The sequence below is a fragment of the Lithobates pipiens genome, unplaced genomic scaffold (assembly GCF_037356315.1).
Source record: "Lithobates pipiens isolate NorthernLeopardFrog02 unplaced genomic scaffold, aLitPip1_a1.2 Scaffold_23, whole genome shotgun sequence".
NCBI lineage: Eukaryota > Metazoa > Chordata > Amphibia > Anura > Ranidae > Lithobates > Lithobates pipiens.
In genome coordinates, this window is record NW_027507785.1 from 151431691 (window position 1) to 151455242 (window position 23552).

General features: G+C 43.1%; 1 protein-coding gene across 4 annotated transcripts in view; it reads left to right on the forward strand.

Moving 5' to 3' along the window:
* Positions 1–768: 768 nt before the first annotated feature.
* The window catches only part of TCF20 (transcription factor 20), a 437268-nt gene continuing 414484 nt past the window's right edge, over positions 769–23552 (forward strand). For 2 of the 4 annotated variants that reach the window (XM_077452493.1, XM_077452492.1), the window contains exons 1-2: positions 769–939; positions 2766–2900. The gene's annotated coding sequence lies outside the window, so the exon portion shown is untranslated. Of the gene's footprint in view, positions 950–2765; positions 2901–23552 lie in introns of all 4 variants that reach the window. The other 2 variants (XM_077452491.1, XM_077452490.1) reach the window with 2 other exon arrangements.

Below are 23552 nucleotides of genomic sequence, written 5' to 3' on the forward strand. Positions count from 1 at the left end.
TTATTTGCAACAATATCCCGATTTATGGCGTTTTTCACATGAACATATTGGAAGAGTATTGTAAAATATGGGCTGCCTGCCATATCTGATAAGGAGATGCGTTTCATTAGGTTGCAGGTAACAGAAAGGATTCTAGTGAGAGTTGTAGATCATATAAATGGACGGTGTGAGAGGGTTACAAAGAAGGCGCCTCCTTGTCTTTTTGAGTGCGTTCACATAATTGCATTCACAAATGTTTGCTCCAACGCATGATTTAGGTTTGCTGTACAGACACATTTGCTGGTTGATTATGTTTCCCCCTAATAATATAACTTTACCGCAAACAGTCTTTACTGGAGGCAGCGGAGAGATTCCAGAAAAATGGCAACACAAATGTGTAAGACCTGACAGGACTAAAGTTTTCACTGGCTGAGAAATGAAGCTACAGGGTAATAAACCGCCAGGGCTGTTAGCAACACCGACACGGGTGTCTGGCGTCTTCAATAAAATCTACTAGCAGCTAACAAGAAACAGAGCCTTTTCTGAACAATATGGCGTGAATAAATAAGCAAAAATGACCGATAAAAAAATATATATTGTTTGTTACGAACGCCATTTTGTGGGAGACCATATGCATGGTCATAATGTAAGAGCAAACAGCTGCCACCATCAAGCTCTATTTTCCCCGTACAGCGGAAACTAAGTAAAGTTGTGGGCGGAGAACAGCGGCATATTGACTGCGGCGCCACGTACATGCGTCGTACTTAACTGATGACCGCATGCGCAATTGCCGTAATAAGGTCCCGACGCCATGTTGTGTATGGCACCGGATGTCTTTGAGTCGACTGTAAGTCCGTTTGCGCAGTACAGGGAGCGACTGTACGGACGTACAGGAAGTGGCTTAATTGTGCAGTCGGTGGTAGTAATGCTGAACTTCGTGGTAAACGACCCGAAGAAAAGGTAATGAAAGGTAGGGGAGGGCTTATGAAATATTTAGCTTAATACCCTGCTCCTCATACTTGAATCCAAACTGCACCCTAAGTCACCCTTATAAATTGGCAAAATTTAACAAGGCACAGGCCCCGACACATTCCCCTATTCCCAGTAGTGACCTGAGGACTCGTCATATAGCCTCCTGTCAAAGCTCACTTCCATTGCTCGAAGGCTGCGTGCCTTCTACTGAAGAGGAATCCAGTCAGGTCTGAATCTCTCTCCCATCCAAACTATTGTATAGCCAACATACAATTCCACAGGAAACTTTTCCAACTGGTGTCTACCGTTTAACATGTATGCCATTTCTAAAGTGTTACTAATCCCACAACAGTAATATCCATCGCTATATGCAGCATAGATTGCTTGTTATACTCACTGTGGAGCTTAAGGGGTTAATCCTCTGTGTTTTGTAAAAAGGCTGTGTTATCCTCTCTGCATAGCCCCCCCTCTCTCCTGCAGTATGTAGCTTGGGAAGGCCAGTTAACACACAGGCCACTAGCCAACCTGCACATGCCCAGTTGTCTTTTATGCTGGAGAGAACAGTTACTTGTTCTCAGAGCTAGCCAGTTCACATGATATTGGCATCACACATGTGGGCATGTATATAGACTACAGGGAAATTCTTCACCCACCTGAACTCTCAGCACTGGAGAAATTCTGCAGTTTATCATGTAATGAACAGCGAAAAAGGTATATTGTGGCAGTATTTTAATGTAAAAAGATTTATAAGCTGTGGACATGGGGGTGGCGATGAATTATTTTCATATTACTAGGTTTAGTAACATTTTAAACCTTCTCCTTTCCTGATGCTGCACCTGTCACCCATACAGCATCTTTGCAATTCTTCTTATTTTTATGGCTGGACATAATGTATATATTTTTGAATTTAGGGGGATACATTATGCTGTAAGTGTTTTGGATCTCTGTTATTCCTTTTCAGATATGCTGTTTATGGAGATGTCCCTAGAAAATGTCCATGCCAGGTGTAGGTGCTGATCTAGAAACCATGATAGCTGCAATTCTTTCAGAGCATGTACTATTTACCAGTGAGATTGGTGGAGGGCTAGAACAGTCTCCTGGCATATAGTGTAAACCACATGATTTGCCAAGTTGCTAGAGAGATGAAAGGACCCAAAAACAGGAAAAGGGACCGTAAAGGGACAATTGGCTTTAATTACCGTATTAGCATATAACACATTCATTTTAAGAGGGATGTTAATGGAAAAAAAAATTACATTTTTAAATAAGGAACCTTTGAAGCAAAATAAGGGTCAGTACCCATCTGCCTCACCTTTGCCATCAGTGCAGCCTGATCGATGCCCATCTGCAGCCTAGATGGGGACAGGGAGGGGGGGGTGGGACGAGTGCCGACAGATTACATACAATGAGAATCTCCTATGATAGAAAAGTGGTCCAAATGGTGGACCAGGAGAGGGGACTTTCTATTACAGAGGCCGCCAAGTAAACAGGAGATTCACACTGTATGTAATCTGACAGTGCTCACCCCACCCCCCACCTTATCCTCTCCGAGGCAGCTAAAATTGTACGCACACACCATTTTCACCCAATTTTCAGGGTGAAAAAGTGCGTGTTATGCGCCAGTACAGTAACTTTTTTTTTTTTTTTTTTTTTATTGAGCCTGAATATGCATTAGGGTTCTATACTGGTTATATAAATCTAGTTACTGAAAAATATTCTTGGACTGTTCTGCAGTGATATCCTATTTCTTCCTTCCTTTTTTTTTTGTGTTTGAAATACTAGTTCTGCATTAATTTACTTTTTTTTTTTAATAGGGTATTGTTTCCTACTGCTCCTGCTCTGCTCTAATGGCTGCCTGGTTGCAAGGATTATTTAAATGACACAGTAGGAGACTGACTGTCCCAAATCTACTACAACATATTTTGAACAAGTGGCGCTGCCTTTATAAGGTAAGAGGTAATATGTTGGGGAGCAGCACTGAGAGATAGATATAGATATAGAATTTAACTTTTTAGGGTCTGCACGCACATGTATCTAATAATCATGCTTTCTCATAGTGCTCTATTGCTGGAGGTATAGTGTGCAATGTTCATTGTAACCTAAACACTGTATGCAGCGTTCGTCTTGATGAGCTGCAGCACAGCAAGACGTAACATCCTTATCTCGTACCGTGTGTCTGGAAAATTTTATTAAAAAATATTATTCATTATATATGGATTTCCCCTAATGCGCAGCAGAGGCAGCATGAGTTCACAAGTTCCGAGCTGACAGCATTTCTGACAGTGTTTGTAAAGAGAAAAATGTAGGGGGGGGCCTTTATGTTGCTGAAATATACAGGTTTTTTTTCTTTGCTCAGACATGCTCTTGAACTGTACAGTTCAGCATGGTCTGGTGTAATGGGTACACTCGGAGTAAAAAAAAAAAAAATAATACATGGTAGGTTTCCCTTTTTTTTTTTTTTTTTTTTTTTTTTTTTAAAGGGCTTATTTACACCCTGAGTGTTGTGCAGCATTGGTCAAAGCAGGCCTAGGTTAACAGGAGGTGAAAATACATTGTTTTCACTGGGACCAGTACACACCAACATAATGGGGTTTATTTACTAAAGCTAGAGATGACAACATTTGGTCACAATTCTGCAGAGAAATCAATCGGCTTCCAGGTTTTATTGCTAATGTTTCATTAACCACTTCAATACAGGGCACTTTCGCCCCCTTCCTTCCCAGCCCAATTTTCAGCTTTCAGCACTCTAGCGCTTTCAGTGACAATTGCGCAGTCATGCTACACTGTACCCAAATGACATTTTTATCATTTTGTTTGCACAAATAGAGCTTTATTTTGGTGGTATTTATTCACGACTCCGTTTTTTATTTTTTGCTATATAAGCGCAAAAAAGCGGAAATTTGGAAAAAAAAACTATTTTCTTTTTTCTATTTTAAAAGAAATCCAATAAAATCAAATTTTGTCATAAATTTAAGCCAAAATGTATTCTGCTACATGTTTTTGGTAAAAAAAATTCCGTTAAGTGTATAATAATTGGTTTGTGTGATCACGTACATATGTGTGCAGATAATCATTAGGACATGTGAGTTTAGTGGGACATATGTGGGGGACATGTGTTTTTATTATTTGGGGACATGTGTGGGGACATTGTGTTTACTGTGTGGTGATTTGTGTGTACACTAGACTGATGATCAGTGAGTAAAAAGCTGTAAAAAACAGCTCATACTCACTGATCATCAGCCGGCTGCAGCGATCCGCTCTCCTCTCCTCAGCGATGACTTCTGTGTGAGGAGAGGAGGAGCCGATTGCCTAGCAACCGGCTGTTTGTTTACATCACATGACGGCCGTGATTGGACACGGCCGTCATGTGATCAGGAGGGCCAATCACAGAGCCCTCCTGCCGATCTGAGATGCGCCGTGTCCGGGTGACACGGGCGCATCGGGATCGTGCCGCTGCGCGGGCACGCGCGCGATCCCGCTACTTCTGATGGACGTTCCTGAACGTCCTATCAGGAGTAGACGGCTCCCACCCGGCCGTATATGTGCATTGGCCGGGTGGGAAGTGGTTAAACAAGCTGATGTTAGAAGCTGATTGGTTTCTCAGAATTGTGACTAATTTTGCCTTCTCTAGCTTTAGTAAATAAACCCCACTGTGTTGGCCGAGTGCTGGGCAAACATAGCTTTTAAATGCAGCATGTGCTAACTTCAGTTTAGACTGTCCCCAAAAGTGCCCCTTTACCTGATTTGCAGGAAGCTTCTTAACTACTTTGATACAGGGCACTTTCTCCCTCTTCCTGCCCAGGCCATTTTCAGCTGTCACACTTTTGACTATTGCATGGTCATGCAACACTTTTTTTTAAAAAAATTTTCTTCACACAATTAGAACTTTCTTTTGGTGGTATTTAATCACTGCTGTTTTTATCATTTTTTTTTTTTTTTTTCTCCTTCGCTGATGGTGGCGAGACTGGTGCCTGCTCATCAGTACAGCCTATCAAAAGGCATCACTGATGGACACTGATTGGTGGCACTGCTGATCAGTGCCCTGATTACCTGTCCTGGCCTCCCCGCAAGGAGATGCTGCTGATTGGTTCTCCTCGCCACACACTCTTATCAGAGGCGAGGAGAACCGATGAGTGCCACTTCTGCATTTACGTGTGACCAGCTGTGATTGGACACAGCCGATCACATGGTTAAAGAGCCACATCGTTGGCTCTTTACAGAGATTGGGGTCAAGCCGTGACCTAGGAACATGGCACAGCCATGATCCCCCGTGGGTACTGTCATATGACATAGTCCTAGAACGAGAGCTGCACTGCTCTTCCATCATTTGACAGTGGATGGGTGGCAAGTGGTTAACTGTAAATTTTTTACTTTCTTTTAATTTAGCACATCTGTGCGTGGCTCAGCAGCATAGTTGGGCCATCCATTCCCTGGAAATGCTCAATAAAAATACTACCCAAACCCAACCTCAATCAGCTGGAACTCTCTCTCCCCTGTCACCTTTTTTTCTCTTGGTGTCAGGAAATCTCGTCAGAAGTGGTTTGTGCAGATGGCAGAGGAACAAAGCAGTAGACAGGAATGACAGTTAGTGCTTTAATTGAGTCAAGTACACACTAAAGGGGGATATGCTTTGTTCATACTTCACTTCTGAGGTTTGAAACCACTTTGAGAGTGATGCCACCAGCAGGGTGGTGGCATCACAGCAATTGTAGTCAAAGCAGCACTTCCTCCATCCTCGCAACAGAAGATCCCTGCTAAAAGAAAACAAGGACAGAGGACGCACCAGCCTTTCTCATTATCTTTGCAACATGGAAAATGTATTAAAAATATATACTCGCTCACAAACTAGTGTTAAAATCAAACAGTTAATACAAAGTCCAACATTGACCTCATCGAGCAGGGTCTCCTGACCAGTAGACTTGGGTGGGATGTGAAAGTCCAAAGCGACTGACGTGCTTCGAGAGGTGACCCCCTTTTCCTCAGAGCGCTGAGGAAGAGGTCACCCTCGAAACACAAGGCTAGTGTGCCCTCTGTCCTCCACTCCCCCCCCAGGATTTATTTCTGGGTTCCCCCATACTTGATGAGTGGCAGCACAGCTAATGCTGTGGCGTGTCTTGTGACGATTGTTCCAGCTTTTCTTCCATTTACCCTACTGCAATCTTTTGAGCACTGGAGCAGTTTTTACTTTTGTGTACAGACTAGGGCTGAAACAACTAATCGACTAATCGATTATTATTTTCGTAATCGATTAATCGGCCAGTAATATAATGGGGTTAAAAATAGCCCTTTATAGTACAGAAAAGAGCAAATAATCGCTACTGTAAATATTACTTTCACTGTTCTACAGTAAAAAAATGAACCCCTTACAGTAGTGATTATCTTTTTTTTTTTTTTTTTTTCTTCCCTACTATAAAGGGCTAATTTTAGTTTTTGTTAACTCCATTATGTTACTAAACATCTTAGACCTGGTTCACATCTATGCGTTTTATGGTGCTTTTTGCAGAAATGTACTACAGTTCATTTACATGGTTTCCTATGGGACACGTTCACATCTTAAAAGGGTCAGGGACTTTTAACGCACAATGGTGCTTTATTGGTTCAATATACTTCAATGGAGAAGCTGCATAAAATCATGTAATGCATTTTTTCAGCAATTTTTTTTTTTTTTAATCTGCCCCAAAAAAATGCAAATTGCAGTAAAATCACGTGCTCAAAAATCAAAACGCACAGCAAAAAGCACTGCAGAAACGGATCAAAAGCAAACTGCATAGGTGTGTACCGAGCCTTATGCTGACCACACAGATCAATTTTCAGATGAGAATATTCAGATGAAAAATCTTTGTACATTTGCTGAATGAAAGAATTTTATTTGAAATTTTCACTTTCTGTTTTTAAAAATGAATTTCTGAATGAAAACCACATACACTGTCTGAAAATTCCTTTGAATAAGACTTTTTCTATTTCCAAATTTTCCCGTCACTGTGGTTAAAAATGAACATCAATTTGACCCACTTTTTTTTTTTTTTTTTTTTTAATCGTTAGTTGCAGCCCTAGTACAGACGGTCCCTGCTAAATTGGGGCTGGGAGTAAACAATGAAGGGTAGTTAAAACAAAGAGGGAGAAATGGCCTCCTAGTGCATTACCCAACAATTTTTGCTCATCAGGCAACTCCACTTGGCTTCAATCTCTCAGGCTAGCTGATACCTCAAGCTTGGGGTGGTCCTTATTATGGCCCCTGCTGGCTGGTGCGTTTCAAAGGCATGTCCTTCATCTGAGCTAAAAAACACTTTTCTCTTTCGTTCATTGATGGACCCAGCATCTTCATCTTGACCTTAGGGTTATATCGCCCCTTCAGGAGAGGGCTAGGCAGAAAGTGTTAACAGCAACACTTGCACAGTACCGCGGTTCTACTGTGCAAGTGTTGCTTGCATCGGGGGCGGTTCTACTGGCTATAACCCCTCACTGCATCCAGCAGCTCAGTTTATTTTTTATTTTTTTATTTTTCTGCCTAGTGTAGAAGGACCTGGCTCCCGGTGGGACCATTGGTCCTGGGAAACTTTTTTTTTTTTTTAAATCAACGGCTGGGTGACAGGCTGGATAATATAGATCCTGGTAATCTCCCCAGCCCAGCCATCAAGCGTGAGCAGGCCCTAGCTACACGCTGGGTTGGCCACGACATGCCCAGTCTGATCCAGGGGCGGCCGGGTTTCTCACTCTCCCTTATCTCTCTACCCCACCCGTCACGTACCTGGCAGGGCCCTCCGGGTCCACTTGTCGTCTTCCCTGTTTCTGGGCCATGGTGGGGCGTTTGTGCTGTGTTTGACACGTGGGATGCTGCCGCACGCTCTGCAGCCTTTTTTTTTTTTTTGCCTTTCAGACATTTTCTGGAAGTTCGGCAGCCGTTTTCTCGGTGACCTCAGACATTTTTGTTGAGACAGCCATTTTCTTGTAGCCTCAGGTAGTTTTGCCTCTAGCGCTGGGTGCTTGTTGTGTCCAGGTCAGCACAGGAGAAGGCACTTGTAGGAGCACTTATTACAACGGTGCGGGATGTCCCTGGATTGTCAAATTCGGGTGAGCCAGCTAGTCAGGGATTGCTTGCTCTGGTGGCTGAGGTCGCTGGCCCTTCAGTCCGGGAAGTCGTTCCTTCCTCTTCATTGGATGTTGATCACAAGGGACGCCAGCCTGACCAGTTGGGGGGGGGGGGGTTTGAGGCATACAGTCAGCCCAGGGTTGCTGGACCCAGGAAGAATCCCGCCTGCCGATCAACGTGCTGGAACTTCGGGCGATCAGGCGGTGCTGCTCCACATAGTCACAGACGCTGCAGGATCCATTCAGACAATGCCACGGCAGTGGCGTATGTCAACCATCAATGAGGAACAAGGAGCTTGATTGCAGCATTGGAGGTTGCACCAGATATGAAGGTATGTTTCTCGTCCTCCGTGACAGCGCCAGCAGACGTCAGAAGCGCTGGGAAACAGCCTGTGAACTGAGACCGGGTCCCTATACCACTTGGAGAGTAGCTTATAATTTTTCTCCTGCGTAAAGCTGGAGATTGAGGATTTTTGGGTGCATGTGAAAGAGGTCTGTCACTCCCCTGGAGCAATGTCCAGCTCTCTGGACCATTTTTGTGTGAAGGTTAGGGGGGGATGTTATTCCTGTGGGAGAGTATTTCCTTTTAAATTCTAGAAAGGGTGGGTCTGAGAACCTGAGAGAGACCACACATCTCCTCCAAAGGTTGTTGTGGTCCTGTGTATGTAGCCTGAAAAGTGTAGGTTCAAGCAGAACATTTTGAGGGATATCCCCGGATAGCCAGTTGGTTGAGGAGAATTGACTACTGTCCTGTGGTGTGAATTCGCCTGTGGACAAATGAGCGTGCCGTTGGCCAGTCTGTTCTCTTGTAGCCTCCTATTCAGTCAGAGGTTTTGTAGTCCGGGAGTGCCGGGTTGTCGAAAAGCGACGTGAGAGGGCTGGAATAGGTGGACGGAGCGTAGATGGAATATCTGCTGTACCATAGTAACAACGCTGCTGTGGTCAGTGGGTAGAGCATGACTGCTCAGATTCGCAAGACAGATGTTTTGTTTGTATTGCCAGAAGGTCCTAAAAGAGGACAGGCAGCATCAAAATCTACTATTTCCAAATGGATTTGTCAAGTGATTGTTCAAGCTTATGGTCTAAAGAGGAAAATGTATCATTTTCTTGTTAAAGTGCACTCCACCAGGGCTGTTAGTGCTTCTTTGGCAGTGCATCACCAGGACTCTATGGCTCAGATCTGCAAGGCCGAAAAACTTGGTCTTCAGTCCATACATTTACCAGATTCTATCAAATCGCTGTAAAAGGTCATGAGGATATTGCCTTTGGGTGCAGTATGAGTCCTCTAGTCTTAATGCTCTACTTTTTTTTTTTTTTTTTTTTTTTTTTGTTTCTCTTTCTTCTGTTGCCATTTTTATGGGACACCCACATAGTAACTACTATGGTTCTGTGTCCCATGATTTACGAAAAGAAAATAGGATTTTTACAGCTTACCTGTAACTTCCTTTTTCTTTGAAGTACATCACAGGGCACAGAGGTCCCTCTCTTTGGTATAAATACACATATATTGCTTGGCTACAAAACTGAGGTACTCCCAGTAGTGAGGTTATATAGGGAGGGCACTTTTTGTCTTAGGGCTTGCCAGTATCCATCACCTGAAGGTGGCCTATAACCCACATAGTAACTACTATGGCTCTGTGTCCTGTGATGTACTTCAAAGAATCTGCTTCTATTTGGGACTCTACTTCTAGAGAAACCTTTTTATTAGAGGGTCTTCTGCTAATTTGATTTCCAGAAAGTTAGAGACCTGATCACTTCTGGTTTGTGCCTGCCTGCAGGAACTTCATGATTGGAATTAAGAATTAGGACATTTTGTCAAGTCACGTTCTTGCTTTCATTAGTTAAATCTTTCCCAGATTTTGTTGTAGATGGCATTTGTGGAATACTTTCTGCTATTCAAGATGGTATTTACAACTTTCACCTAAAGGCCCTTGTTAATTAACCACTCTCTCTTAGAAGCCACATGCCAAGGCTAATTTTTCTATGAGGGTGGTATACTTTGCCTTGAAACGGAAGGTTCTGTCTTGCTGGTAGTATCCAGGGCTCAATCGCACTGTTTGCTCAGAGCCGAGAACCACATCCTTTTTGACTAAAAAGGCGCAATAAGGTTGATCTTTGCCCCTGTTGTCTGCAGTTTCTGAATTGCCCAAGGTATTGTCTGAAAGGGTGGCAATGCATATAGAATATCCCCACCCCACACCCAGGGTTGAGCTAGTGCATCTGTGCCTGCGTTCTGTGAATTATCCTGAATGCAGAAATAAAATTTTCACTCTTTTTTTTTTTTATTTATTTTTTTATTTTTGTTCTGGTGGCAAGAACCCCAGCCTGTGCTGTCCTAAACGGACTCCCGGTACAACCACACTGGCCTCAGCATTTTGTTTTTACACTTGTTATCCTGGGTTCTATATGTGTGGTTTGTGTTAAAAGAATGAAAGGGCTCTTTCACTTGGGACAGAAATATTATTTTTTATGAACAATCTCCCTCAAATATACAGTATCTCACAAAATGAGTACACCCCTCAAATTTTTGTAAATATTTTAATATATCTTTTCATGTGACAACACTGAAGAGATGACACTTTGCTACAATGTAAAGTCATGAGCGTAAAGCTTGTATACCAGTGTAAATTTGCTGTTCTCTCAAAATGACACACAGCCATAAATGTCTAAACCGCTGGCAACAAAAGTGAGCACACCCCTAAGTGAAGGTCCAAATTGGGCCCAATTAGCCATTTTCCGTACCTGGTGTCATGTGACTTGTTAGTGTTACAAGGTCTCATGTGTGAATGGGGGGCAGGTGTGTTAAATTTGGTGTTACCGCTCTCACTCTCTTATTAGTCATTGGATGTTCAACATGGCACCTCATGGCAAAGAACTTTCCTGAGGATCTGAAAAAATGAATTGTGGCTCTGCATAAAGATGGCCTAGGTTATAAGAAGATTGCTAAGACTAGATCTGCACAATTAATTGTTAAAAAAAATTGTGATCTCGATTCAACCCCCTCACAATCTCTGGCAGAGTTTCCTGATTCTTTCATGGAACAAGTGTAGGGACTTCTCTGCTGTCAAAAGGGGGGGTGGGGGGGGGGGGAGCTTAGTCTGACAAGTTTTTAACAACATTGTCTGTGCTAGTAGAGAACCAGAAACGTTGTAACTCTCTTCCTTCTTATATCAATGGGATAAACTTCTGTGTGTAAATGCAGGAAGGATAACCACTTAAAGTCTAAACCTTTTTCTGACACTTGTTGGTTACAAAGTTAGTCAGTATTTTAGTATTCTAGAAAATTAATTGGAACTCCCATTATATACGACTTCTCCTTTTTTTTTTTTTTTTTTTTCTTCCCCAGAGACCCTAGGGAATAAAATGGCAACTGTTGCAATATTTTATGTCACATTGTGTATTTGCACAGTGGTCTTTCAAACACAATATTTGGGGGAAAAATACATTTCATTTGAAAGATCTTACGCCACGAGCATCGTGATCTATCTTCTAAGCAAAAAAATTGATGCTCATTTTAGCCAGAATCGTGCAGCTCTAGCCAAGACCTTGCAGCGGTTTTCCAGGACAGGTTGCACACAGAACAGGCCTCACCATGGTATACCAAAGAAGTTGAGTGCATATGCTCAGTATCAAATTCAGAGGTTGTCTTTAGGAAATGGATGTATGAGTGCTGCTAGCATTGCTGCAGATGGTGGGGGGGTCAGCCTGTCAGTGCACAAACCATACGGCACACACTGCATCAAATTGGACTGCATGGCTGTTGTTCCAGAGGAAAGCCTCTTCTAAAGATGATGCACAAGAGACTGCAAATGGTCTGCTCAAGACAAGCGGGCTAAGGACATGGATTACTGGAACCATATCTTGTGGTCTGATGAGACCAAGAAACGTATTTGGTTCAGATGGTGTCAAGCGTGTTTGGCAGCAATCGTGTAAGGAGTACAAAGACTAGCGTGTTTGCAGGATGGTGGGAGTGTCATGGTCTGGGGCTGCATGAGTGCTGCCGGCACTGGGGAGCTACAGTTCATTGAGGGAACCATGAATGCCAATATGTACTGTGACATGCTGAAGCAGAGCATGGTGCCCCTCCCTTCGGGGACTGGGCCGCAGCATAACTAGCCCAAACACTCCTCCAAGACAGCCATTGCCTTGCTAAAGAAGCTGAGGGTAAAGGTAATGGATTAGCCAAGCATGTCTCCAGACCTAAAACCTATTCAGCATCTGTGGGGTATCCTCAAACTGAAGGTGGAGGAGCACACATTCTCTAACACAGGGGTTGACAAATTTGCTTGGAATCTAGGAGCCAGCTAAAAAAGTTAGGAGCCAGGTCCGTGACGGCGATCTGGACCTGTCCCTGGCCTGACATGGAGACGAGTGAGGGGAAGATAGCCCCCAGCCCCCCACCTGTCTCCAAGTCATTGCCCATAGCTCTTAGAGGGACATTTTATTTGTTTTATTTTTTTCAAATGACGATATTTTTTTTTAAAATTGCATTTTAGTGTAAATATGAGATGTGAGGTCTCTCTGACCCCAGATCTCATATATAAGAGGACCTGTCATGCTTTTTTTTTTTTATTACAAGGGATTTTTTACATTCCTTGTAATAGGAATAAAAGTGACACACTTTTTTTTTAAAAGAACAGTGAAAAAAATAAAAAAAGTTAAAATAAAGAGAAAAAAATTTTTTTTTTTAAACGCGCCCTGTCCCGCCGCTGACTTTACTGTTGTCTTATTTTTTTTATTAAATACATTTTTTTTTTTTTCCCCCAAAAAAGGGCGCTTGTAAGTCCGCTGTGCAAATATGGTGTGACAGACATTATTGCAACGACCCCCATTTTACTCTCTAGGGTGTTAGAATGAATAAAAAAAAAAAAAAAAAAAAAAAATGTATAGGTGTTCTAAGTAAATGGAAGGAGATATCCCCATTAGCATTGCTGGTTGTAATTCCAACGGCCACCACAAGAGGGCGCCAGATTCCAGAAGGAATAGGATCACAGAAGGAATAGGATCACAGAAGGCCTCAAAGCCGGGGGCTCAATTACCGGCCGCCGGCGGCGCGGCCCGACGCAATCACGCCGGGGGGGTCCACGGAGACAGCAGACCCCCAGCTGTGCTGCGCCGGGTCGCTAATTCTAGTCGCCAATGCGACCTGGCGCCCGGGTTTTGTCGAGCCCTGCTCTAACATCCACCAGCTCTGTGATGTCGTCATGAAGGAGTGGAAGAGGATCCAAGTGGCAACCTGTGAAGCTCTGATTAACTCCATGCCCAAAAGAGTTGAGGCAGATCTGTAAAATGGTGGCCACACAACATATTGACACTTTGGGCACAGTTTGGACATCTTCACTTAGGGGTGTACTCACTTTTGTTGCCAGTGGTTTAACCAGTTAACCTAGCCTCGTTTTGGTGTTTAAAAATAGTTTTTTTTTTTTTTGCTAGAAAATTACTTAGAACCCCCAAACATTATATATTTTTTTCTAACACCCTAGAGAATAAAATGGCTGTCATTGCAATACTTTTTTTCACACCGTATTTGCACAGCAGTCTTGCAAGTGCACTTTAAAAAAAAAAAAAAAAAAAAAAAAAAAAAAAAGACAGCAGTTAAGTTAGCCCAAATTTTTTGATAATGTGAAACATAACGTTACGCCAAGTAAATTGATACCCAACATGTCACGCTTCAAAATTGTGCCCGCTTGTGGAATGGCGTCAAACTTTTACCCTTAAATCTCCATAGGCGATGTTTAATTAAATTCTACAGGTTGCATGTTTTGAGTTGGAGGAGGTCTAAGGCTAGAATTATTGCTCTCGCTCTAACAATCGAGACGATACCTTAACCAGTTGCCGACCGCCGCACGCCGATGTACGTCGGCAGAATGGCACGGGCAGGCATAAGGGCTTACATGTACGTCCCTTGCCTCCCGCGGGTCGGGGGCCCGATCGGGCCCCCGCCCGGTGCCTGCGGCGGTCGGTATTCGTTCGGGAGCGATCCCGGACGAGGGGACGGCCATTCATTCATGGCCACCCCCTCGCGATCGCTCCCGACGAATAGAAATCCCCCGTGACATCACTTCCTCTCCTGTAATGTAAACACAGGAGAGGAAGTGATGTATTCTCTCCTCCGTGTCGGTATTTTTCGTTCCGACACGGAGGAGAGCGGATCAGTGAGTTGCACCAACACTCTACACACACAGTAGAACATGCCAGGCACACTCACACCCCCCCTTTACCCCCCGATCACCCCCCAATTACCCCTGCCCCCCAGTCACAGTGACACCAATGTCATTTTTTTTTTTTTTTGCATTGGTGTCATTTGTGACTGTAATAAATGTTAGGGCAGTTAGGGTTAGCCCCCTTTAGTTCTAATGTACCCCCCTAACCCCCCCAATAAAGGTTTAACCCCGTGATCACCCCCCGTCGCCAGTGTCACTAAGGCTGGGTTCACATTGCAGCGGTTTATGAGAACGAATGTGATTCGCACCGCACTGCAGTGCAAATCACATCCGATCTCTGTGCGATTCGAGTTCAGCCATTCGCCGCACCCGCCACACCCGCCGCACCCGCCGCAAATTCGCACGGGACCCTTTTTTTGGCCCGCAGCAGAATCGGATCGCATGGGTGTTCACACCATGCGATCCAAGTTTGCAGATCGCACTGCGATATGCGAACTGATCTGGGGGTGTCATTAACATTTCACTGACACTCCCAGCAGTTCGCATAGGGCAGTGTGAACTGCCGCCGGGAGGCATGCGATGCGGGAACCCGCCGCGCATTCGTGGCGTTCCCGCATCGCTCCAGTGTGAACCCAGCCTAATAAGCGATCGTTTTTCTGATCGCTGTATTAGTGTCACAGGTGACGCTAGTTAGGCAGGTAGGTATTTAGGTTCGCCGCAGCTTTTTATAGCGCCAGGGACCCCCATATACTACCGCATAAAGCCCCCTGATTGCCCCTAGTTAACCCTTTCACCAGTGATCACCATATAACTGTTACAGGTGACGCTGGTTGGTTAGTTATTTTTTTATAGTTTCAGGGCACCCGCCATTTATTACCTAGTCTCACTAGTGTACCCCTAAATTTAGGGGTGTCTACTTTCCAAAATGGGGTCATTTGGGGGGGGTTTATGCCATCTTGGCATTTTATGGCCTTCAAAACTGTAACGCCCTTAGAAAGCCTGAAGGCGGTGCTTGGTTTTCGGGGCCCCGTACGCGGCTAGGCTCCCAAAAAGTCCCACATATGTGGTATCCCCGTATTTAGGAGAAGCAGCAGAATTTATTTTGGGGTGTCATTTCACATATGCCCATGGCATGCATGAGCAATATATCATTTAGTGACAACTTTGTGAAAAAAAAAAAAAAATTTTTTTTTTGTCATTATTCAATCGCTTGAGGCAAAAAAATAAAATATTCAATGGGCTCAACATGCCTCTTATCAATTTCCTTAGGGGGTCTACTTTCCAAAATGGGGTCATTTGGGGGGGTTTTGTACTGCCCTGCCATTTTAGCACCTCAAGAAATGAGATAGGCAGTCGTAAACTAAAAGCTGCGTAAATTCCAGAAAACTTACCTTAGTTTGTAGATGTGACAACTTTTGCGCAAACCAATAAATATACAATTATTGACTTTTTTTTTACCAAAGACATGTGGCTGAATACATTTTGGCCTAAATGTATGACTAAAATTGAGTTTATTGGATTTTTCTAATAACAAAAAGTAGAAAACATTTTTTTGTTTTCAAAATTTGCGGTCTTTTTACGTTTATATCGCAAAAAATAAAAATCGCAAAGGCAATCAAATACCATCAAAAGAAAGCTCTATTTGTGGGAAGAAAAGGACGCAAATTTTGTTTGGGTACAACATTGCATGACCACGCAATTACCAGTTAAAGCAGCGCAGTGCCAAAGTGTAAAAAGACCTCTGGTCATTTACAGTGGTGTGAAAAAGTGTTTGCCCCCTTCCTCATTTCCTGTTCCTTTGCATGTTTGTCACACTTAAGTGTTTCGGAACATCAAACCAATTTAAACAATAGTCAAGGACAACACAAGTAAACACAAAATGCAATTTGTAAATGAAGGTGTTTATTATTAAAGGTGAAAAAAAATCCAAACCATCATGGCCCTGTGTGAAAAAGTGATTGCCCCCTAAACCTAATAACTGGTTGGGCCACCCTTAGCAGCAACAACTGCAACCAAGCGTTTGCGATAACGTGCAATGAGGCTTTTACGGCGTCCTAGAGGAATTTTGGCCCACTCATCTTTGCAGAATTGTCCTAATTCAGTTACATTAGAGGGTTTTCGAGCATGAGCGGCCTTTTTAAGGTCATACCACAACATCTCAATAGGATTCAGGTCAGGACTTTGGCTAGGCCACTCCAAAGTCTTCATTTTGTTTTTCTTCAGCCATTCGGTGGTGGACTTGCTGGTGTGTTTAGGATCATTGTCCTGCTGCAGAACCCAAGTTCGTTTCAGCTTGAGTACACGAACAGATGGTCGGACATTCTCCTTCAGGATCTCTTGGTAGACAGCAGAATTCATAGTTCCTTTTATCACGGCAAGTCTTCCAGGTCCTGAAGCAGCAAAACAGCCCCAGACCATCACACTACCACCACCATATTTTACTGTTGGTATAATGTTCTTTTTATGAAATGCAGTGTTCCTTCTACGCCAGATATACTTGGACACACACCTTCCAAAGAGTTCCACTTTTGTCTCATCGGTCCACAGAATGTTGTCCCAAAAGTCTTGGGGATCATCAAGATGTGTTGTGGAGAAATTGAGTCGAGCTTTGATGTTCTTTTTGCTCAGCAGTGGTTTTCTCCTTGGAACTCTGCCATGCAGGCCATTTTTGCCCAGTCTTTTCCTGATGGTGGAGGCATGAACGTTGACCTTAACTGAGGCAAGTGAGGCCTGCAGTTCCTTGGACGTTGTTGTGGGGTCTTTTGTGACCTCTTGGATGAGTCGTCGCTGCGCTCTTGGGGTAATTTGGGGCGGCCGGCCACTCCTGGGAAGGTTCACCACTGTTCCATGTCTTCGCTATTTGTGGATAATGGTTCTCATTGTGGTTCGCTGGATTCCCAAAGCTTTGGAAATGGCTTTATAACCCTTTCCAGACTGATAGATCTCAATTACTTTCTTTCTCAATTGTTCCTGAATTTCTTTGGGTCTCGGCATGATGTGTAGCTTTTAAGGATCTTCTGGTGGACCTTAGGGTCCTTTCACACGGGGCGGATCAGAACTGATATCCGTTTGCTCAGCGGGGATCACTCCGCCGATCCCCGCTGAGCAGGGAGATGACAGCTCCGTCTCTGCACACTGCGCAGGGACGGACCTGTCACAGCGCCGCTCTCCCCTATGGGAGATCGGATGACGACGGACCGCAGTGCCCGTCGTCATCCGATCCGCAAACGGATGGAAATATAGCTTTTTCCTCCGTTACACTTTTGCGGATCGGAGCGGCTCGGATGTCAGCGGACATGTCACCGCTGACATCCGACGCTCCATAGACCTCTATGGAGCACCCGTTCAGGTCCGCCTGAAAAACTGACAGGCGGGCCTGAACGGGACGTTAGTGTGAAAGAGGCCTTACTGTGTCAAGCAGCTCCTATTTAAGTGATGCCTTGATTGTGAACAGGTGTGGCAATAATCAGGCCTGGGTGTGGCTAGAGAAATTGAACTCGGGTGTGGACAACCACAGTTATATTATGTTTTAACAAGGGAGGCAATCACTTTTTCACACAGGGCCATGATGGTTTGGATTTTTTTTCACCTTTAATAATAAACACCTTCATTTACAAATTGCATTTTGTGTTTACTTGTGTTGTCCTTGACTATTGCTTAAATTGGTTTGATGTTCCGAAACACTTAAGTGTGACAAACATGCAAAGGAACAGGAAATGAGGAAGGGGGCAAACACTTTTTCACACCACTGTACCAGCAAAATGGTCCGGTCTGAAAGTGGTTAAGTGTGGTTTGACCAGTTTTCATGTGCAGGCGCTACTCGTGTATGCGTTCGCTTCTTTGCGCAAGCTCCTCCGGGCGGGGCGCTATAAATAAGACATTTTTTTTTATTGTTTTTTTTATTTTTTTTATTTGGGGCACTTTTATTCATATTACAAGTTATGTAAACATCCCTTGTAATAGAAAAAAGCATGGCAAGTCCTCTTAAATATGAGATCTGGGGTCAAAAGGTCATGAGATCTCATATTTGGCCTAAAATTCAATATATAATAAAAAAAAAAAAATTGTCTTTTGAAAGAATGACATTGAAAAAAATTGCCCTTTTTTTTTTTTAACATTTATGAGCGGAAGTGACAGTATGACGTCGCTTCCTGCCCCGCTATGGCATAGTGACAGGTGGGGGCCATCTTCTCACTCGTCTCCATACCCAGCCACGACAAGGACCCGATCGCCTCTGCCAATGCAGACGGCTCCGGTAAGTGGCGGAGGGGGCCCTCTCCTGCTGCCGATAACGGTGATCTTGTGACAAATCTGCCGCAGAGACCACCATTATCGTAAAGACGACCGGCTCCTGAAATGATGGGTATCTCGGTTAACAGCAGCAGCAGCTGCTGCCACAACCGAGATATCTATCTTCAAAGTGCCGACGTATATATGTACAGGAGCCAGTCGGCAAGACATAATGACATAATGACACTGTTATTTTGAGGGGACAGCAAATTTACACTGTTACACAAGCTGTGCACTCACTACTTTACAAGGTAGCTAAGTGTCATTTCTTCAGTGCTTTTACATGAAGGGATATAATATATTTACAGAAATATGAGGGGTGTACTCACTATTGTAAGATACTGTATGAAGATAAATAACGCCGTCTTTTAGACTGCTAGAATATTGTAGTAATGCCTCAGACCATGGCTAGATTGAGATGGGGTTTGGGTTGTGTTTTATTAAGTGTATACCATTTGTATACGCTTATGCGGATTAGCTTAAGGGTTAATGAAATCACTGCCAGCTATTAGTTGCTAGAGAGAAGGGGTAGTTTCTTTAACAGCCCTGCCTAAAGGCTGTCTTGTTAATGTAGTTTACCCCACCCCGTCATTATGCAAAGATTGTCCCCTGAGTATATATCTTTGTACCCGTGTTTGAATAAACAGTCTTCTGTTTCTTACCACCCTACACTGATGTCTTGACAAGTGACTGGGTGGGCTAAGGGACATGCTCTGTGGTGATCTTATCCCAACAGTTACATAGTTGGTAAGGTTGAAGAAAAAGACACCACTCCATCCAGTCTAGCGTGTGTGCGTGCGCGCGCTTGTCAATGGTAAATCATATCTCCCTGTATGTTGGGATCGTTAAGATGCCCATCTATTCGGTATTTATTTTCAGTTGATGCTCCCTGCTGATACCACTGCTTGTGGAAGAGAATTCCACATCCTTTGTACTCTGACAGTAAAGAACCCTCTATGAAGTTTAAGGTTAAACTGCTTCTGTTCCAATTTCAGTGAATGGCCACGTGTCTTTTTAAACTTTCCCACTGAATCATCCCCCCCCCCCCCAATTGGCAGTCGCAAACCAATTGTTTCACATATACAGTGCCTTGCGCAAGTATTCGGCCCCCTTGAACTTTTCAACCTTTTGCCACATTTCAGGCTTCAAACATACATAAATATTTTTATTTTTTGTGAAGAATCACCAACAAGTGGGACACAATTGTGAAGTGGAACGAAATCTATTGGATTTTTGAAACTTTTTTAACTAATAAAAAAATGAAAAGTGGGGCGGGCAAAATTATTCGGCCCCCTTGCGTTAATACTTTGTAGAGCCACCTTTTGCTGCGACTACAGCTGCAAGTCGCTTTGGGGTGTGTCTCTATCAGTTTTGCACATCGAGAGACTGAAATTCTTGCCCATTCTTCCTTGCAAAACAGCTCGAGCTCAGTGAGGTTGGATGGAGAGTGTTTGTGAACAGCAGTTTTCAGCTCTTTCCACAGATTCTCGATTGGATTCAGGTCTGGACTTTGACTTGCCCATTCTAACACCTGGATACGTTTATTTGTGAACCATTCCTTTGTAGATTTTGCTGTATGTTTGGGATCATTGTCTTGTTGGAAGATAAATCTCCGTCCCAGTTTCAGGTCTTTTGCAGACTCCAACAGGTTTTCATCCAGAATGGTCCTGTATTTGGCTGCATCCATCTCCCCCCCCCTCAATTTTAACCATCTTCCCTGTCCCTGCTGAAGAAAAGCAGGCCCAAACCATGATGCTGCCACCACCATGTTTGACAGTGGGGATGGTGTGTTAAGGGTGATGAGCTGTGTTGCTTTTACGCCAAACATATCGTTTTGCATTGTGGGCAAAAAGTTTGATTTTGGTTTCATCTGACCAGAGCACCTTCTTCCACATGTTTGGTGCGTCTCCCAGGTGGCTTGTGGCAAACTTTAGACGAGACTTTTTATGGATATCTTTGAGAAATGGCTTTCTTCTTGCCACTCTTCCATAAAGGCCAGATTTGTGCAGTGTACGACTGATTGTTGTCCTATGGACAGACTCTCCCACCTCAGCTGTAGTTCTCTGCAGTTCATCCAGAGTGATCATGGGCCTCTTGGCTGCATCTCTGATCAGTCTTCTCCTTGTCTGAGCTGAAAGTTTAGAGGTACGGCCAGGTCTTGGTAGATTTGCAGTGGTCTGATACTCCTTCCATTTCAAAATGATCGCTTGCACAGTGCTCCTTGGGATGTTTAAAGCTTAGGAAATCTTTTTGTACCCAAATCCGGCTTTAAACTTCTCCACAACAGTATTACGGACCTGCCTGGTGTGTTCCTTGGTCTTCATGATGCTCTCTGCGCTTTCAACAGAACCCTGAGACTATCACAGAGCAGGTGCATTTATACAGAGACTTGATTACACACAGGTGGATTCTATTTATCACCATCAATCATTTAGGACAACATTGGATCATTCAGAGATCCTCGCTGAACTTCTGGAGTGAGTTTGCTGCACTGAAAGTAAAGGGGGCGAATAATTTTGCACGCACCACTTTTCAGTTTTTTATTTGCTAAAAAAGTTTAAAATATCCAATAGATTTCGTTCCACTTCACAATTGTGTCCCACTTGTTGGTGATTCTTCACAAAAAATAAAAATGTTATATCTTTGTTTGAAGCCTGAAATGTGGCAAAAGGTTGAAAAGTTCAAGGGGGCCGAATACTTTCGCAAGGCACTGTATATGCATATATTGTATCTAATTTTTAGGGACTCCTTAATGGCAGGACTAGTACCACTGGATTGGCACAGAGCGAACTTGGTGCTTATATTTAAAAAGGATCAAAGTCTTTACCAAGTAACTATAGACCTGTTAGTTTAACTTCTATAGTCGGGAAGATACGAGATCGTTTAATAAAAGACCACATAGATGAGTTCTTGCAGGAAAAAAAACATTTTAAGCAACAGACAGCATGGATTCATGAAAGACCAGAAGTTGTCAAACGTTGTTATTATTATTATATACCCCTTTTTTTTTTTTTTATGAAGAGGTAAGTAAAACCTTAGACAGAGGGGTTACTGTGGACGTGGTATACTTGGATTTTGCAAAAGCGTTCAAAACAGTTCCGCACACACGGCTCATGTGTAAGGTAAAGTCTACAGGTTTGGAAATATCAGTTTGTAAATGGATAGAAAACTGTCTAAAAGACAGAATTCAGAGAGTAGTGGTTAATTATTCTTACTCTAACTGGTCTAAGGTTATCAGTGGTGTACCCCAAGGTTCAGTGCTGGGACCCTTTTTAATACTTTTGATCCCAGACCCAATATCATATAAAGATAACATTTCCGTCTTTGCAGATGACACCAAGCTATGCAGTGGAATAACGTCCTTACAGGATGTCTCCAATTTACAAGCTGACCTCAATGCTCTGTCTAATTGGGCGACTGTGGCAGATGAGGTTTAATGTTGAGAAATGTAAAGTTATACTTGCGGGGGCTAAGGGGGATTTTGGTAGATCATAAGCTCAATAATAACATGCAATGCCAAGCTGTGGTTTCCAAAGTGATCAAAGTCCTTTCTTGTATTAAGAGAGGTATGGACTCCAGAGAGAATTTTGCCCCTGTCCAAATCATTAGCGAGACCTCACCTGCAATATGCAGTTCAGTTTTGGGCACCAGTTCTCAAAAAGGATATCGGGGAACTGGAGAGTGCAGAGAAGAACAACCAAACTGATAAGAGGCATGGAGGAGCTCAGCTATGAGGGAAAATTAGAGGAACTGAATGTATTCTCTCTTGAGAAGAGAATAAGGGGGGATACGATCAACATGTTCAAATATATAAGGGGTCCACATAGTGAACTTGGTGTTGAGTTATTTTCTTTACGGTCCACCCAGGGGACACGGGGGCACTCTTTTTATGCCTAGAGGAAAAGAGATTTCATCTTCAAACACAGAACGGTTTCTTCACAGTTAGAGCTGTGAAAATGTGGAATAGACTCCCGCCAGAGGTGGTTCTGGCCAGCTCAGTAGATTGCTTTCAGAAAGGCCTAGATGCTTTCCTGAATGTACATAACTGGGTACTAACATTTTATAGGTAACGTTTGATCCAGGGAAAATCCGATTTGCCTTTTGGGGGGGGGGGAGGGGGGATTGGGAGGGATTTTTTTTTTTTTTTTTTTTTGTTCCCCCCTGCTGTAGCAAGTTGGAGCATGCTCTGCCGTTTTTTTTTTTTTTGCCTTCCTCTGGATCAGCTGGGTATATTGGATTGTACGGTATTTATTTTTTCTAAGGTTGAGCTGGATGGACTTGTGCCTTTTTTTTTTTTTTTTTTTCAACCTGACTAACTATGCAACAATTACTTGTGATTGTTATATATACTCTTTAGTGGACATTTTGCACGTGAGCTATGACTAGGTGATAAGCGAGCATTACACGTCAGCTGGTGATGCCGTTCTCCTGTATTTGTGTTTTTGGACATTGGTTTTTATGGACTTGCTTAACCACTGGGCACTTAAACCCCCTTAATAACCAGACCAATTTTCAGCATTCGATGCTCGCACATTTTGAATGACAATTACTCAGTCATGCAATACTGTACCTATATGAAATTTTTGTCTTTTTTTTTTTTTTCACACAGATAGAGCTTTTTTTTTGGTATTTAATCACCGCTAGCTCTTTTATTTCTTTAATAAATAAATGTAATATCATTTTATTGCTATAAAAGACCGAAAATTCTGTTAGAAAATAATTATTTTTATTTAATTTCTTTTGTTATAAAATTTAGAAAATTAGAAATTTTTTTTCTTCATAAATTTTGGCCAAAATTTATACTACATATCTTTTGGTAAAAATAAGTACAAATTGGTGTATATTATTTGTGAAAAGCAACACAAGCTATGGTGCCAATATCTGAAAATTGATCACACCCTAAGACCCCCCTTCACACCTGAGCGTTTTGTAGCTTGAAGCCTGAAGCTACAAAACGCTAGAGGGGGGGAAAAAATCTATTCTCAATGGAGATGGTTCACATCTCTACTCAATGTCGCCTGAAGCCAAACGCCTGAAGCTCAAACAAGTTCCGGACCC